This window comes from Haliaeetus leucocephalus, unplaced genomic scaffold (genome assembly GCF_000737465.1).
Source record: "Haliaeetus leucocephalus isolate CR32 unplaced genomic scaffold, Haliaeetus_leucocephalus-4.0 Scaffold932, whole genome shotgun sequence".
Classification (NCBI taxonomy): Eukaryota; Metazoa; Chordata; class Aves; order Accipitriformes; family Accipitridae; genus Haliaeetus; species Haliaeetus leucocephalus.
The window spans coordinates 14,148,980-14,166,164 of record NW_010973368.1 but is presented as its reverse complement, the minus strand read 5'-3'; positions in this window follow the sequence as shown (position 1 = coordinate 14,166,164).

The following is a 17,185-nucleotide window of genomic DNA, read 5'->3' as shown; positions in this document are numbered from 1 at the left end:
GGGTTGGGGGCGGGGGGGATAACAATAATACTTAAAGAATGTTTCTTTCCCTTTAAAGAAGGGAAAAGGTCTCCAGTAAAGGAATATCTCTTCATCTTATCAGCTCTCTAGCCATTTCTTGTCACCAGATGAATAATGGAGAGTCTACTCCAAAAGACAAAAAAGAAATATGCATGCTTTAAATACAATAACTCGTTTAAAAAAAAAATAGAAGAGATGCCTAGATTTTTTTTTTTCCCCAGGATAAAAAGAACCAACTAGTTTTTAAATCAAAACTGGAAGAGAGGGAAATTAAGAAAAAAAGCCAGAGGGAAAAACCAACAGGATTAATATTGATGCAGCTATGGCAAAAGCAAACAGACAGGCAGGGACAAGATTGCATCCAACCTCCAAAACACATGTAAAGTTGGAGCTAAAATGTCATATGCATATGCAATTTATATGCAAAAATCTTTTACATAAAGCTACTAACTGCCAAGTCTTCTTTCACAACTTTTTTGAGGCTTGCAGTAACTCTGGGATTTTATATTCTCCCTCCGTCACCTTACCGAAGGCATGACTGTCTGTGAAGAACATGGAAACTTTCTTAAGGCCATGGTATTAAATTCTTCCTTACATTGCTGGGCTGGTGGCTCAGCAGGAAGACCTATTTTTTGCTTGTGTTCAAGCAACTTCCCTGGCAGTTATTGCCTGCAACAGACTGTAGGGAAGTTGCCAACATTTAGAAGCTCTGATGATGTGAGCCAACCCTAGACTAATAATTTTTTTATCTCAATATAAGTGGAAGAATTACATAAAAATAGACAATTTTTAACAGTATGGTATTCTGTTATGAGAGAAGGCTAAATAACACGGGTGCCATATGAACATCTTTCTCCCATCTACAGCACCTAACTTTAGCATAGTCCATATGTCTATTTGTCTGATAGCTGAACTTATTGAAATAACATGAGGTTACAAAAGACAGTTCTAAAGCTCAGCGCCTCCAAACCTTTTGAGGTGAAACACCTATTAGTTGTAAACATTTTTTTGCATAACCCTTAAAATCAAACCAATTAGTGAGTGCACTGGAATATTACGTGGGAAACCCAAGCACATTTTTAAGAGTCCAGAAATCAGGACAGCCAGGCATTTACTACTGTCTTGTGCCTCTATCTTGATACATGCAAAGACCTTCTGCCATCATCTCTCAAGAACCTGTAGGACAACAGTGTAAACTGGAGAAACAAGCCCCAAGATAACTCAGCCTGCACACGCAAGTGAGTCAGTGGCCAGCACTGGGGAGAGCGTTTGGAGGAATTAGAAACAATTATTTAGTTTCCAAATTATTTTAAATTCAGTCAGAGCAGTTTCCTTCAGACGGAAAAGATGGGCAAAGCCAGCAGGAGACAATCAGACAATGGTTTTACGAACATTTTGCTTTCACTTCTTGTCTCTGTGGCTATTGTACATTGTCAGACTGTTTAGTGAGTGCACATGAGCGTTTCCAGAGCAGAGGCTCTGACATCTCTGCTCCCAGCAAACAGTTTAAATGTTGGCTTTAAATTCCTTAACAGATTCCAGGCCATCATCTTTTTTAATTAAATGCAAAAAAACTATGTTAATGCAACGTTAATGTTGAGATTGTCATTGGACAGATGTCAAGAAATTCAAAGTTATGGTTCCCACAGCAACCACAATTTAGCGACCCCCTCCCCCACTTCCACAACTACCCTCCTGAAACATATTGGGCTTAAATTGTATAACAGGCACCAAAGAGAAGTGAAGCTGCGAGAGGCAGAAATTGCGCGTGGGACCTCTTGGAGATGCTGCAGAAGGGGTGGACTTTGCCTCAGTCCTCTTTCTGGAGGAGAAAGTACTGCCAGTGGCAGCACTAGAACAGAATGGCCCCTGCCTAAAGAGAAGCACAGACTGACACTGACTACGCTCTTGTGTTGTGGGGGTAAAATGGGAACTGATTTCACGCCCTTCAGCAGTGTGTCCACCAGCATAACCTGACCTAGCGCAAACCAGCTGTATAGCATGGTTGCAAAAATTGCCTCTATAGTCCACATGTGAGTATTAAGCCAAATGCTGAAAGAAACCAGCTCACACCACAGCACAGCCAGAAATGCAAATGTATCTCCGTAGCCACCACAGTCAATATTGCACAACAGAACTATCCTTTATTCATCCCAGGATGTAGCACACTTCATCACTGTGCACCAGAGTGAACACTGAAATGCAACGTACAAAGGACAGAAACCGTAATTTCCAGTGAGAGAACATTTTTCACAGTACAGCTTTTCAGACCCAGATCTCTCAGACTTTGTATGTAAAAGAAACCTACAAATTACTTCTAAAAAGAAGAGTACGGAAGATTAAAATATAACCCAATATAGTGCTAAAAATCATAAGCTTGGTAGCAATAGTGTTTTTCTGACATTTTATGATTTTTCTTATATGCCATTCAACTAACTCCTCAAAATTCAATACATTAAAAAAATAAAAAATCCCTTCAGTCAACAGTCTCATCACCTCTCTCTTGCTAGTATCTCCTAGTGCTCTACAGGTCCCAACTGCCCTTCTTTTAAATTGTCTAATTGGAGTTAACCTAATTAAGTTAGCTAAACAATTACTCTCAGTATGTACTTTGAAGTTTGCTGCTTAACCTTCAGACCTGTAAAAGCACTTTGTATAGTTTATAACTCTTTTTTCCAACTTTATCAGTTTTCCTCCACCTCTCCCTCCAAATCTATTTGGCGTTATTTTGGAGGACTATTACAGCTACAACAACACTGGGCTTCTGTCATTTTGTGCGTGCCTTTTTTGAAGATCTGGAGTCTCTGAATGATTCTGCATTTAATCCCAAAGCCAGTGAGTTACATCAATCCACCATTAAAATGGTTACTATATCTTACATAGCCAGGTCCCCATCTGAGTGGAAGTGACAAATTTCTAGGTAAAACACCATGAGAAAAAATTACTTTTACTACTGATGTTGCCTAACTATATAAGCTAGTGTTGGAGTTGAGCAGAATTTGGATGCTTTATGTCATTTTGCAAAGCATGAAGATCAATGCTGTTGGTGAATGGGATCGAGGGACCGATGGCATTATTAGCCTTTCCTAACATATGTCGCTTTCATCCAGGGCTGGCTTATCTGTGTCCAGCTAAATGTAGACCAACTTTTTTTTTCACCAGGTTTAAGACTGACATGGAAGAGAAAGTATGCTTACAAGCGTAACAATTATTTACAACTGCTCTCCATGTGTCTTATACACCCATTTTGCTAGTCTGGGCTTTAGGAAGCTTGCTCAGAGAGGAAAGGTCCCCAAGAAGCACTTGACTTGTATATGGAATGGGAGGAGAAGGTGACAGAGGGAGAGGAGAAGGAAATCGTAACCTGTAGGACATCCATCAAATTATTTAAGTCTATACATATGACTGCAATTTTGCCTTTGAAAGATGAACCAAGTAATGCTGCTGACACTCTTTCCTGTCAGACACTTCTTTTACTCTCAAGCCCGTTGATAGCTTAAAAGTTACATTATATCTCTTCCAGTGTTAGTGCAGCAGTTTCCCATTTGATTTCATATTCAGTTCATATTTGTGGAAGCAGGAGGGGCTCTTTACTTGATAAACGGTAACATCTGGCTTTGTGATAGGCCATCACCAGCATGTCTAAAGAGCTACTGATGCTTCTGGGAAAACTTGGTAAAACATTTCATTTAGAGGCAATTCTAGTTATTTGTTCTATTTTCTGCATTCCTTATCCTCTGCCTTATACTAGGGACATTTGCATGAAAACAGACTGCAGCTCCCAAAGAGTTCAGCGTCACATCACATAACATTTTTTCATCTGCTGTCTATAATCACTAACCATGTTTGTGTCACAGCAATTGTATCCATAGAAACCACTCATGATGTCATAGAAGATTAGAGTTTCTGGGAAGGGTAATGAATAGGCCATAATGGTAATAAAGGGCGAAACTCCATATTACACTGCAGCAGTGTAAATTTGTTAGAAGTCTGTAGCAGAAAACAGAACTGTGCTACCGCTGTTCTATAACACAGGACTTGACCTTTTCTTTTGATTACAGAAATACAATGAGCCAAACATTCCTGAAAATCAGAATATTTATATAAATGCTTTAACCTGTCTGTATAGGTACCTTTAGCAATTGAAAAAATGAATAGGCAGTTTCAAAATCACATTTTTGCACATTCTCACAGGAAGCTTCTTTCCTTGAAGTAGCAGCAGGTCAAATATAGCCAGAGGTGTAGACACCGTACAAACAAGGCTTTTCCAAAAGCCAAAATAATTTTTGCTCATATGGATTCTTTAAGTTTTGTGCAGTTTTGTGCTGAATATTTGTAAGTAAATAAGTATTCCCCATTTCTTAAGCATGTGTTCAGTGGCTTAGCTATAGCTGGAAATCATAAATAATTAGCAGGAACACAATACAAGCATGGAGATCTGGCCTAAGCTTTAGAATGGTGATTTATTTATTTACTGTGTGTAAATGTTAAAACATTCTTATTTCATGCATAAAGCAAAATGAAGCAAAGCTTTTCATCTCTATAACTCTGTACCTCATCCTTCAAAAAGGTGTGCAGCACAAATTCTTTTCTTAGGTCACTGTTAGAGAACATCAGTTGCAGGAAGCCCACTTCTGGGGATTGCATTAACATATCCAGAGATACAAGGGCAGATGAACTAAGGTTCTTCACAGTGGAAGAACTAAGTTGTGAACTTTTAGGTACTTCCCAGGAACTGCTGTAGGGATAGAAAAGTTATCAACGAGTCCTGCACTCTGAGCAGTCATTCCTCATCCTGTCATTGCACAGGTAACAGAGTCAGTGCAGACAACAGTAGGTGCAGTTCTTGTCTGACCTTTATGTTCTACAGCCTCACCAAGGGAAGAAAAACAAAACTTCAGCCATGGGAGACCACTTGTGTCACCATTTTCCTATATAAATACTACTGCAGCTGAGCTTTGCCTGAAATTTGATATATACTGCAGCTCTTTTCGTCTCTGCTCCCAACTGCACCGTCTGGAAATGCCCATTTATGCACTTATATATGTTATTATAATGTGCAAAAACTTGGAATTGAAAAGAAGGTAAATAGTGTATCTTTATGCTATGTTACATTTTCTAGAAGTGCAATTGAAATATCAATCATTCCATTCTGGCTGCATTGATCGGTAATTTTCATTTTGTAATTTCAAATAAAGCTTCTCTCCACAGCAGCAACGGCAGCACTTTCCAGCATATAACTTCAGTTCATTTTAGCTTCATGACTTAAAGATCTTCTCTCCCCATCATTCTTGCACATCTTTTAAGTGGTAATTCCACTTTTCCAATTAGATTACTGGAACATGCCAAGTAAACAGGCACCTTTTTCCTAGAGCCACAACATCTAACTAACAAGCAAACTTAGTGCAAACAACAGTTTGGGTTCAGTCCCTATACGCCTATTGTAGAATGTGAATCTTTACATATGTGCATGGAGAGAGAGTATATACGTGTGTATATATAAAAATATAAGTGTGTGTATATATATATATACACATTAAAAAATAAACCTTAAATAGACAGTACTAATGAGAGTGACTGTTCAATTTACACCAACTTTCAAGAAAAGGAACTTGTGAAAAAATAAAAATGTTAGGGAAATAAAACCCAAAAAAAGGAAAAAAAAGTAAAAATTGTAAGTGGCTGAAGCCAGAAGTCAGGCAGGTTCAAATCCTGATTTAACATATAGCCCCAGGCAAGTCACTTCTCTCTGTCCCTCAGTTTGCTCATCAGTAAAATGGAGATCATAAACACCTAATTCAACAGGCTGTTGCAATGACATACAAATTTATTGCTCTTTCAAAAGCTGTGAGCTTTCCTAATGAAGGGCTCCTTTGAGATACGAAGAATTCATAGCGGGAAATTATTAAAGTAGGAGTAAGGCTCATTTTCATTAGTTCTGACCAACAGCTTTCTGTGCTAGCAGGTTTGTTTTAGACATAAAAGCAGAAAATTCTTACAAAACTGACTAGAGGAATGACTGAAGGAGAGGGAGCAAGAGTGACATTCTCAGGATTGGTATTCTGCTTTTTAAAATTATTCCTATTGTATTTAAATACCATGTACCAAAATACTTCAGGCACATTAGAAATATTCAAAACAAAGAAGCTTCAAAGAAGCTTTACAAATGACAGTAAAGCTAAATTGAGAAACCAAGACAATATCACCTAAAAGCTCCACAAATCCTTCATAGACCATGTTACTAAATTAATTACAATACATATGCAACATTTTACATATCATTTATGTTACAGCAGCACTTTGGCATGCAACTATGATTCAGGCAACGCAAAGCTGGGTGCTGTGCTTAGCATACAGAGTGAAGAAAACATTGCTGAAGAGCCATAGTTGAGGTGGACAAAGGGAAGGAAGAGGAGAGGCACAGAGGGAGTGGGAGTGACTCGTGACTCATCACACCATAGCAGGAGCCAGGCAATTTGGTCTTCCAACCCATCTGGTTAGTAGACCATACACGCACATTCGGTTTAAGAATGTGCTCTGACAATGGTTGCATGCCCTCTTATATTCATTTTCGACAGATATTCACAAAATAAAAGTTCAGTTCTAAAAATACCTACCAAAAAAAAGTTACAAGCCATACATTTATGGAAAAGAGAAGAGTCCAAACAGAAATCATCAGCTTACATGTTTTGTAAGACCTGAATTAATAAATGGACCATTGTGTTTTCACAAAGCAAATCCACATAAACACATGATAAATCTTGTCCTTTGAGGCCAGAGTTCAGCAGCTGATGACAAGAGAGACGACATGCCGTCTGGGAGGGTGGCAGCCACAGCAGGGATTTTACAGCAAGGTTTTCCCGCTGAGACAAGGGAGCATGGGAAAGGAGCTCCAGTCCCAACTCTGCCACCTGCCTTTCTGGTGACTGGTGACATCACTTCATGACACTCACCACTTCTTCCCCGGCCTTTGAGTCTGTGTGATCTATTCAGGTTATATACTCCGTAGGGTCTACTGGGACTTCCCAGCATCAATCTGATGCTGCCACTACCACCATTAACTACCAGTGCATGCCATGAGGAGGAACTCCAGCCAGAGACAGGCTCCCAAGCACCCGAGTTCATGACAGTAAAAAAGTGCCAGAGATGTAACAGCATTGTGATAGAAGACAACAACGGGATTCCAGTGGCATAAGGCTCTCCACCTCTCCTTCTCCTCAAGGGCTTTCCATTACTCAGCAACTCTGATGTGTCTTTGCACAGGACCACTTACTGCGGGACTTCAGCCCGAACTACATGTCAATCCTCCTCCTCTTCTTCATGCATTAGAGGACCTGCTACCCCACAACTCCCTCCCAGAACACAGTGGCTCCCACTGACCTCAATCCCTACCCATTTACCTCCTCTCCCCAAACTCTTCTACTCCTCTTTTCCTTGCTAAAGATATTGCTGGGCAGTAATGTGACGAACTGCAGCAGATACGCCACACAAGTCAGGTATGGCCCAGAGGCAGCCTGGTTCACTGTGGGCAGGATCAGAGGTTACAGATGTAGCGGGGGGCCTGAGCAGGGGTTGCATGCTGCGGGCCAGCCTGAAGGGTCCCTGTGCCACCGGCAGCCCTCGAACATAAGCTGCAAGCTAAAAACCAGAAAGTACAAAAACCCCTGCCTTCCTGTAAGGAGCTGCCACCTACCATTGAAGTTTTCCTCAGAGTAATAGCATACGACTATTAATCCACTTTGAAAAGTATGATAATAGAGAAAAGTATAATAATAGACTTACGGGAGTTTAAACTATTATTGTTATAAGAAAACAGGAATAAGGAGAAGGACCTTTACACCGCAGCAGGAGCTTCCTCACGGTCACACTGCATGAGGGAGGCCAGAACAAGTCATTCAACTCCTTTGAAGATTCCTAGAGGAAAGTTTTAACTTTAATAGTAGTGCCAGCACCTCTTGCCTTGCTACCAGTATGAGGGACGAGGCCTGCAGGGCAGAGGTCCCGTCACTTCCCCTACAGGGTGCAGCAGGGCAGCTGAGGGGGGGGCATGAGCGGGACTGGAGGACATTTTGTCCCCTCCCATGGCTGAGGCAGTGGCAGCTGACAGGGGCAGTGACTCAGGCCCGAGCTGATCCTTTGTGCCACTGTTGTCACAGAGAACTGCTGTCCACACACAACACCCTACACACAGCCCACCACCACTGTGAGCCCACGCATGTGGCCACCTCTTTGGGCTGTGCTTTGCTGGCTGCCGTGGCACCTGTCCGCCATTTTAACCGAGAAGCTTCTGCTCCAGGCTCTGTGTTCTGATTACAGCCTTTCAACAAGCAATAGCAGATAACTGAGGTAAGAGGACAGAAACGTGACCCATTTTATGGGGTTTTCCTATTGCATGCTGAACCTAGATGGGTTTAAAAGAGAGCTCAAAACACCTGAATGAGTAAGGAAAGCACTGTTTATGCCCATTAAAGCTTTACCACATCACTCCGGATCACGGAAGAGTCCAGTCAAGGCCTAAACCCTCCCCACTTTTTCCCTTTCTTTCAAAATTTGGCTTACCTAAAGGAAGGCAAATAGCATTAGTGGCTTGTATGAACCAGATGGATTCTCTCCTTATTTTGTGCAAAATTTCATTCAGTTTGGCCATAGCTAGCAGCATCCAAATGACAAAATCTACTGTTTTACTCAGCTGAAACAAGAATAAATGTTTATTTACTTAACACAAGAAGAAACTGGAGACATGGAGAAGCTGAGTAGCTTTGCAGGCTACAGCACAATTTTACTGAAAGAATTTGAGGAAACCAGTTCCTCTGCAACCAATACTTTTTATGACAAGACTACATACATTCATCTTTTTTTTTTAATCTAAACTTTAGTGTATATGAAATATAGAAATAAACTGAGCTGAGAAACAAATAAAATATGCCCAGAGCCACAAATGGGCCTTTTTTTGTTTGTTTTCCTGATTCCCCCCCCCCCCTTCCCATCTCTGCAGTGTCTGCCTGCAATGATTAAGTTGACAAATGAAGTTCTGACTACTAATTAAATTGAAAATAGCAGATATACTGTGACAGTGATCTCTCTCTCCCTCATACATCACCAGTAACAGCGACTGCGCATTGCGTTCCCTGCTCAGCTATCTCCAAGCCCAGCGGCACAAAGCACAGCAGCTGACCTATGCTGAGGTGGGAAGGAGTAAGCCAATGAGTGTCTCCTCTTGCATATCAAGAGAGGAGAGGAGGAGAGCTTAAATGTGTAACTATCAAAGCCTGGAATCATCACTATGCTCATGCAAGCACTGAGGAGACATCGACTTTAACTTGTCCTGCTTTAGCGTGGCAGAGGTTGGTTTGCCTTCTAGGACACACCTCGTAGCCCTGGTGACAGGGGATCGATGTAACGCTGTATGCATCTGTATAGATCTATTTTTCTCGTGTCAGCCTCACAAACGTGCTCCTGACCTCCCATGGATTCTAGCAGTTCCATATTGGGCAAGAGGCGGTCAGTGCCAGGAGAAGTAATTGCAGGAAATCTCTGTTATCCATTGGGATAGCAGTGTAGAGATCACTTGCCTTCCAAGAGCACAAGGAAGGAAAGATATGCCTGGGCTGCAGGCATCCCTGCTTCCACCACCTAACCTTTATGGTCATTTCTAACAATTGTAGCCATTCCTCAGACTATCTACTGTCCTAACAATTCTTCTTGTTTTGTGATGTTTTATTTCTTCTCCCTTGGTGCAGTTCCTTTCACCTCCATAAATAGCAGAAATTTGAAAGCCACTCTGAATGCTCTGATTCTAGAGAAATACTTGATGTATATGAGCTGTGAAAATTCTAATCCAAATCATCTCTGAAGTTTATGACTTATAGACAAAGATGAATTTATTCATTTGTTCTCATTGCACCTCTGGCTTTATTGGGGTGCTCTATGGGTTGTCTTTCAATATGCTGTGCAGGAGATGACTCTTATAGCCAAAAAAGTACAACTATTTAAAGGAAAAATGTCAATGGGTGTATTTACCTATATAGATCATACACATATACAAAAATGCAAAGATATTTTATGAATGGTACTAATACAATTTGCATTTGAGTCAGCTGAGATTTTAATTTTTTCCTCTTTTTGTGTTAGTTCATTTGATTTCATTATTTAAATATTCTTTTACAGAATTGTCTTTCTGGTTTCTTTTTTAGTCACATTGAGCCACCCGTAGACTTCTTTCCTCATGAGACAAAATACTTCAACAATGTTTTCCAGTATTTCTGAAAGGAAGAAAATTATAGCCAGCCCAATCCTGCTTTGATGTTAGTAAATTGACAACACCAAGAACAATGACAGAATAAGAAGCTGTTACCAAAAAAACCCAACTATCTCTAGCTGGTTTTAATTTTGTCTTACAGAATTTCCTTTTGATTTTGGAAAACGTAAGGAGTAACCAGCTAATTTTTTTTTGTAGAATACAATTTATATTTGTTTCTAGCAGGTCCCATCTAACTGAAGCCTTAAGTGAAGCTTTGGAAGTATTTAGGCATTCTTAACAAATCAAGGTGCAGAGTGATACATAATCACTCTGACTGGAAGCTCTTTGCGTCAACAATTATTTTTTCATTCAGTGTTCAACCTCACACAACAGGAGGTATGGTGGGCATCCAAAGCACAACCACGATGGCCAACTTAATCCAAGCATCTTTTAGGAAAACACCAACTGAAAGCCAGTTGCTGAACTGTTTGCCTATTCCTCCCCCTTCTTTTCAGTATCACAAGAGTGATGGACTCCTTTCACTCCATAGAAACTTTTGCTGATATACAGGATGAAAAGTTGACAAGACAGCCTGACCCATCCATGAAAAGTTAGAGAAGTGTCCATGCTGTAAAATGCCCCCAGTCTTCCTCACACCTCTTCCTAACCAATTTAGTTTGCCTCACTCCTATGCATAGAAATATGCTTTGCCCTTTATTCACCCAATTTCAAGGTTATACTCAAATACGTACTGGAAGATAAAAGCTCTAAATAATGTACATTCTCTCATTGTCCTTTTCATCGAGATCACAGGTGCATGACCTCGTCCCCCAGCACAAAAATCTGTTGTCATGGAAACAGCTCAGGATGCCAACTTGACAACAACTGACATTCAAACCAGGAGGGACACCTTGTCTCCTGCCCTCCCCCACCAAATCAGTGCATTTCAGCAGGGGCCAAATCTGCAGTATTCCTTCCTTGCCAGGGCTGGGACGCACTCTGCTGTGAGGAGGAGGTGCAGTTGGCTCCAGCCCCACACGCCACATACTGCACCCCAAAAACTGCCTTTGGAAAACAGCATCTGACACTACAGCCTAACCAAGTGAGCTAAGAAGAGTATCCTTTGCTTTCAGTGCTTAGCAAGACGTGGTAGGGGAAGAGGAGGTCACCTTTCTTAATGGTTAGAACAGAGAATCTCGTACCACATTTCTCACAGTGCCACTAAATCTTTGTTTCTTCCAGAGTGCCAATGGATCACTGCTTTCCTAGAAGAAAATCCCTTCAGCACTCTGCATTTCAGGTTCCTGCCGGTAAAAAGTGGGGATAACTATACCTATGGCAAGCCTCAGATAATGAGCTTTTAGTAATCACTATTGTAATCCATTTTTTTCTTATTCTATTTCCAGCTGTATTGATACTTTGTGGTAATTATTCACCATTTAGCTCTTCTAATTGAGTAATAAATAGTCCAGGAAGCAGGACATAGACTTCTAGGCAAACATGTTGAAAAAGTGGATGCACATTCCAGAGAGAAATAAACTCGAGGGAACGGTCTCTTATTTATTTATATTTTGTCCCCCTGGAGACTTAATTGGAAAGAGCTATATAGTTAAAACACACCTGCACTCCTTGCCTTCAATGCCTAAGTACTGAAGAATATGTGAAATTGTGATACACAACTTTAAAGGAAAAAATAAGTATTTTTGCATATACATATATACCTACACACATATCTATAAAAATAAATACATATGTATCATTGTGATTGGGGGAAGGGAAACAAAATACACACAATGGCATTTGCTTTCCTGTAGGCTTGTGCATATTCTCGTGCCTGAATGCTGTCTTGTGATCTCTACATAACCTTTGAAACACAAGTGCATATTTCACCCTTGCAGACTAGCACAACCATTTTTTTGTCATTCCAATTTCATTTCCAGTGCGGTGTGGACTGCGGGCTCAGCAGTCACTGGAGTCTGAAGTGACTCTTGGGACCTCCTCACTGTTCTATATGCAAATGGCCCTGCACCTGGGCAGCCGAGCGGGCTTGCCGACAGTTTAGTTATGCAAATCTGATTGATCGAGAGCATATTGCAGAAGAACACACGCAGGCCTGAGACACTGGCAGCTATATTTCACTGGCTAAATTCCCGAAGAAAAAAAAAAAATTAAATGCCAAGCATTTTGATGCATATTCCTTTCAACCCCTGAAGTGCACTAGCGTTTATTTCAGTATGTTTTCAACACTTTGCTTAAATGTTGTTAATGCAATTTCTTGTGCTATTGCTGAATTCACAGAAGGGCTTGTTTTCCTTGGTTTAAAAAAAAAAAAAAAAACAAAAAAAAAACCAAACCAAACAACCCACAGAAAAAAAAAAATCAAAACCAACCAAACAAAAAAAAAAAACAGAAAACAAAGCCACAAACAAAAACCCAAAACAACAACAAGAAAAAAGATTTACTGTGATGTCACAACACAATAGGTCTGTCAGTTTATTTGAAATAATTCGCTAGGCAAATGGAGTAAATGCAGTGTTAAAAAAATAATTAGGACCTACAGTACAGAGGAGTGCAAAGAAACTGATGTACTTGCACAAGTTGCCTAGACTTTATTCTTTCTGTAACAAAAGTAAAACAAACAGTGGGAATGTAGATTACATACTGTCACCCAATGTCAAAAGCACTTCTTTCTATTTACCAAACAGTCTGTATAAAAAGGCAGAGAAAAAAAAGAAAAAAGAAGAGCAAAAATAAAAGAATGATCTGGGATCAGCTTAAAATAATAAATTCATTTTTATTTAACAAAAAGGAAGAAAATAAAAGAAAAAAGACAACCCACCTATGTGTGAGCATGTGGAAACCTCTAATATAGAACATGCTTCAGGCATAAAGTTAATCTGAGTTTATTACATACAACTGATTTATCTTCATTTATAAATGAGTGGTGAGCCCTGTTTCTAATATTTGCATTTCTTGTAGTTGTGTTTATGTACTTTAATGCCTTGGGGAGCCATTTACAGTGTTGAAATAGCATGGCTTTTATTTTCTTTTCCCCCCGTTTTTCCAGCAACAGATACAGACTATTTCAATGCTTGGACACTGGTAAAGCCACCGGGAAGAGACACAAAATCAGTCTTTTGAATCACTTATCTTTTCCAAGTCTCTTTTTGATAGAGGTTTTTAACAACAATAGTGCTAATCAGTATGACTTCAGGATATAAATTTTTATTAATTTGAGGTTGGGGTTTTTGTTTGATTGTTTGCTTGTTTGTTTAAAAGTCTCTTCTCAAGCATGTTTTGGGGTTGGTAGTTCCATAGCTAAGGACTTACCGTTGCACAGATCCCAAAGCAGAGAAGAGAGAAACTGTCTCAGACGGTATGCATAAAATGACTAATGCAGCAGAGTCTGATCTCAGTTGGAGCCATGAAGCATTCTGTAATACAAATTGTTATAACAGGCCACTAGACAAACACCTGTTAGTCTGGTCCTACAAAATATGAATTCACAGAAACTCTCACAATAAAATATACTTCCATTGTGAATCAGTGCACAAAGTTCCATACTTGAGAACATTTTTACATAAACAGCAATTAAAATATGCATCATTGGGCTTAACTCAAAAAGGAAAAAGCATTTGATTTTTAATCTCAGTGTTAAATTTGTCGTAATCTCAAGAGGACTGTGCACAGAACAAAATTTCTCAGTAACAGAAGATTGTCCAAAAACACTCTTAGAAACCCCCCTGAGAAATACAGTTAAAATTTCTAGAAAGAAGCCCAAGTTATCTAAAGGACTTGAAAAGAAAGCAACCCTGCTGTAGAAATGTTAGAGCACAACTTATTGAATAGAAAACATTTCCCTGCACGTTAAGTTGTATTGCCTTTGGCACAGATTCTTCAGCTGTAAATTTGTCCAAGGAATGACATACAGTACACATCAGAGAAGTAATGAAGGAAAAAGGTTTAGATGGGCACTTTGCAGCTGATGGGGAGCTGTTATTGAGCCTTGTCTGCTGTATTTAGCAAAAGGGAAAAAAAAAAAAAAGCACAGAGAGAGCATCTTTGTCTGTCCCCAACCCCTGCTACCCTCTCTTCAAAATAAATAAATAAATAATAAAAAAATAGCCATCTGACAAGCAAAGCCTAGCCAGAGGGTCAAAAATGAAGATCCTGGGAAAGGTCAAGTTTAATCTCTACCCACGATGCCCTAGTGCATCCCTCACAACAGCTGACTAACAAAAGGGGCTCAGCACTGTGACTGACAGAATTCTTAATTGTATCCACTCATTCATGACAATTTGATTAAAATATTACGCCAAAGTCTCACCCCCTGTTTGCTTCGATCCTCCAAATCTAATTTTGAATTTTCAGAAAGGAGATTACCTCCACAAGCATGACTGGGATGCTATTAACTTCTACTTAATCTTTATTACTGATGTGAATTTAACATATGTATGGCTTCGTCTCGCTCCTGTTGTTTTCTCTCTAAAGTAACGTCTAGGCAATATACAAGTGGCGGACATTAATTTTCACTTTGATATTCTGTCATACCAAAGCTCATACTTTCATATGAAAACTTAAAGATGTGCTGTCTTAATACCATGGCACAATTAGACTGCATTAAAAAAAATGAAAAACCCAAACACACACTAGCTCTCTCCAGCCCCCAGCAAAGAAAAGAGCAAAACCCTGCTGAACAGACTTCAAAGTATTATAACTTTTCACTGTTATCTCCTGTTATATCCTCTCCACTATAGGAGCTGCTCCGAGGCCTGACAAGAACTGCTAAATTCTAGTTAATGTCAATAATGCAATTGTGAAGAAGTCAAGCAGGCAGTTACAATTTCTAATCCATTTGGATTATTCCCAAATTTGTGAAACTAGTAATTGAATATGGCCATTGTTACCTGTGTCCTGATTTTCAAAAGATATTTGAATAAAAGATGTGATTTAATTTTCAAAGATGCTTACTCCCTCGCTCCTTTTCTTCCCACATGTAACACAGGGAGAATTAACATCACCAGCTGCAATAGTGTTTACAAGAGTATTCACAAACATATTGAACATGAACCATTACTAATAAAACAGACTGGGTTGGAAGAAATTCCATTGAAAATGTTATTTTATTTCCTTCCCTCTCCCCCAGAGGAAAAAAAAAATAATTTGTTGATAAGTTTTTTGCAAAACCTTTTTCACAATTTCTGTCCATGCCTACTAATTGTTATTGTAAAAAGAGAAGTAATAAATTAGTCTTCCTAAATCCAGACTCGGTGACTTCCTAATTTGCCTGTCTAACTACTGGTCCCATCAGCAGGAGAGCATTTGGATTTAATACAAACTTGTGTGGGAGGGATATCGCCTACAGTCATTTAACATATATACCTGTTCCAAGGAATTGTAGAACTACCTTAAGTCTCTCAAATCCCATGCTCCCTGTACAATGAATGATAGCTGATCTCTAGAACTAGTCACTGGAAGAAGTTTCTCGGAATCTTTTTCCACATTTCATACACCATTTTGCTCAAATAAATATTTGCAGTACTGTTCAGAATTTGTTTTTTCCAATCAAGGAAGATAATCTGTATCTCTGTATTGAAACCTCTCATCAGCTCCCCAGGCCCAAAATTATACCCACCCTCAAAGTATTTAAGACACTTCTACCATCTCTGTATATGGGAATATACACATAATTTCTCTAGCTTTTCTGTTTCTAGCACTGTAGTGAGGTTCAAGAACCTCAGGTTAGGAGAACAGCAGCACCATAAAGAGCTTCCATGCCCTGCAACAACTTTCAAGATTTCCAAATTATTCCCACTGCAGTTGCAGAAGTGCAAAAATTGTCTGAAGTCACATCACAGCTGTGATGATAATACTAATGAACACTGAAAAAAAGAATCTCACTGACCTATCCCAGAGAAATCCCTACTTCAACAAATTTCACCATAGTTTTTATAGGACTGATACATAAAGGATCATGTCACAGGAAGCAAAAGAAATATACAATAGATCTGCCAATCTCATCCTCAAGGAGAACAGTCCTCCCTGACTCCAAGTCTCACAATTTGTTTGACCCTTAGTATGACCATACAGCCTAGTCGACCCCTGAAGTCTTCCCAGTACCATTAGTAGTACTGGTGTAACATATCGAGCACATCATGGTCAGCTTTGCTACCCTCCAGTGACTCGGGGAAAGGTGGATAAAAACTTCAAAAGGTGATAGAGAGCTCTGCTTCTCCTTTGCAAACAAACAGTAGAAGAGCTTCTGCACCCCCAAAAAGCAGGCCAAAAAGCCAGAGTTTCTTGTTAGATGTACAGGAAAGGAAAATGTACACGTGTAACATTCTCCAAGGACAATGTTTTCTGGGAGCTCTCTGGAGAATACAGCCTAGAAGCTGAGCAACACAACTGTATTGCAAGGGCAGGCTTTGCAGGACAGCTTTACCAGACAGTAGCTTTGCTTTGTTTACTGTTACATTACTTTGCTTATAAACAGATATCACTAGAAGTTCCTTTTTCTTTTGCCAGTTTTTTGACAATTGCAAAACCCCATCAGTTTTACTAGCTGGCTGACTCTCAGTTTTCAGTAAATCACTGCTGGGAAGATATGTACCAGCTGTGCAGGGAGAGGAACACAGGGATCTCTCCCATATCCCATAAGCAGAGGGACACTCAGCACACTTAACAGCACCAACTAATACTCCAGCTTGCTTTGACTCACTCTTTCCAAGAAAATGCATCCCTGGCCTCCCATCTTAGCCTTCTCCACAGCACGCACAAGTTTTCTACCGCACAAAAGTCAGCATAGCATTTCCTCTGTTGCCATGGGACCAAAGTGTCTAGAACCAAACTTAGCTCCTAGGTTTGGACAAGTGTGGTTGCACCAGGGCAGGGTGATAAACTCAGCAAGCCAGTTTCTGACACTGT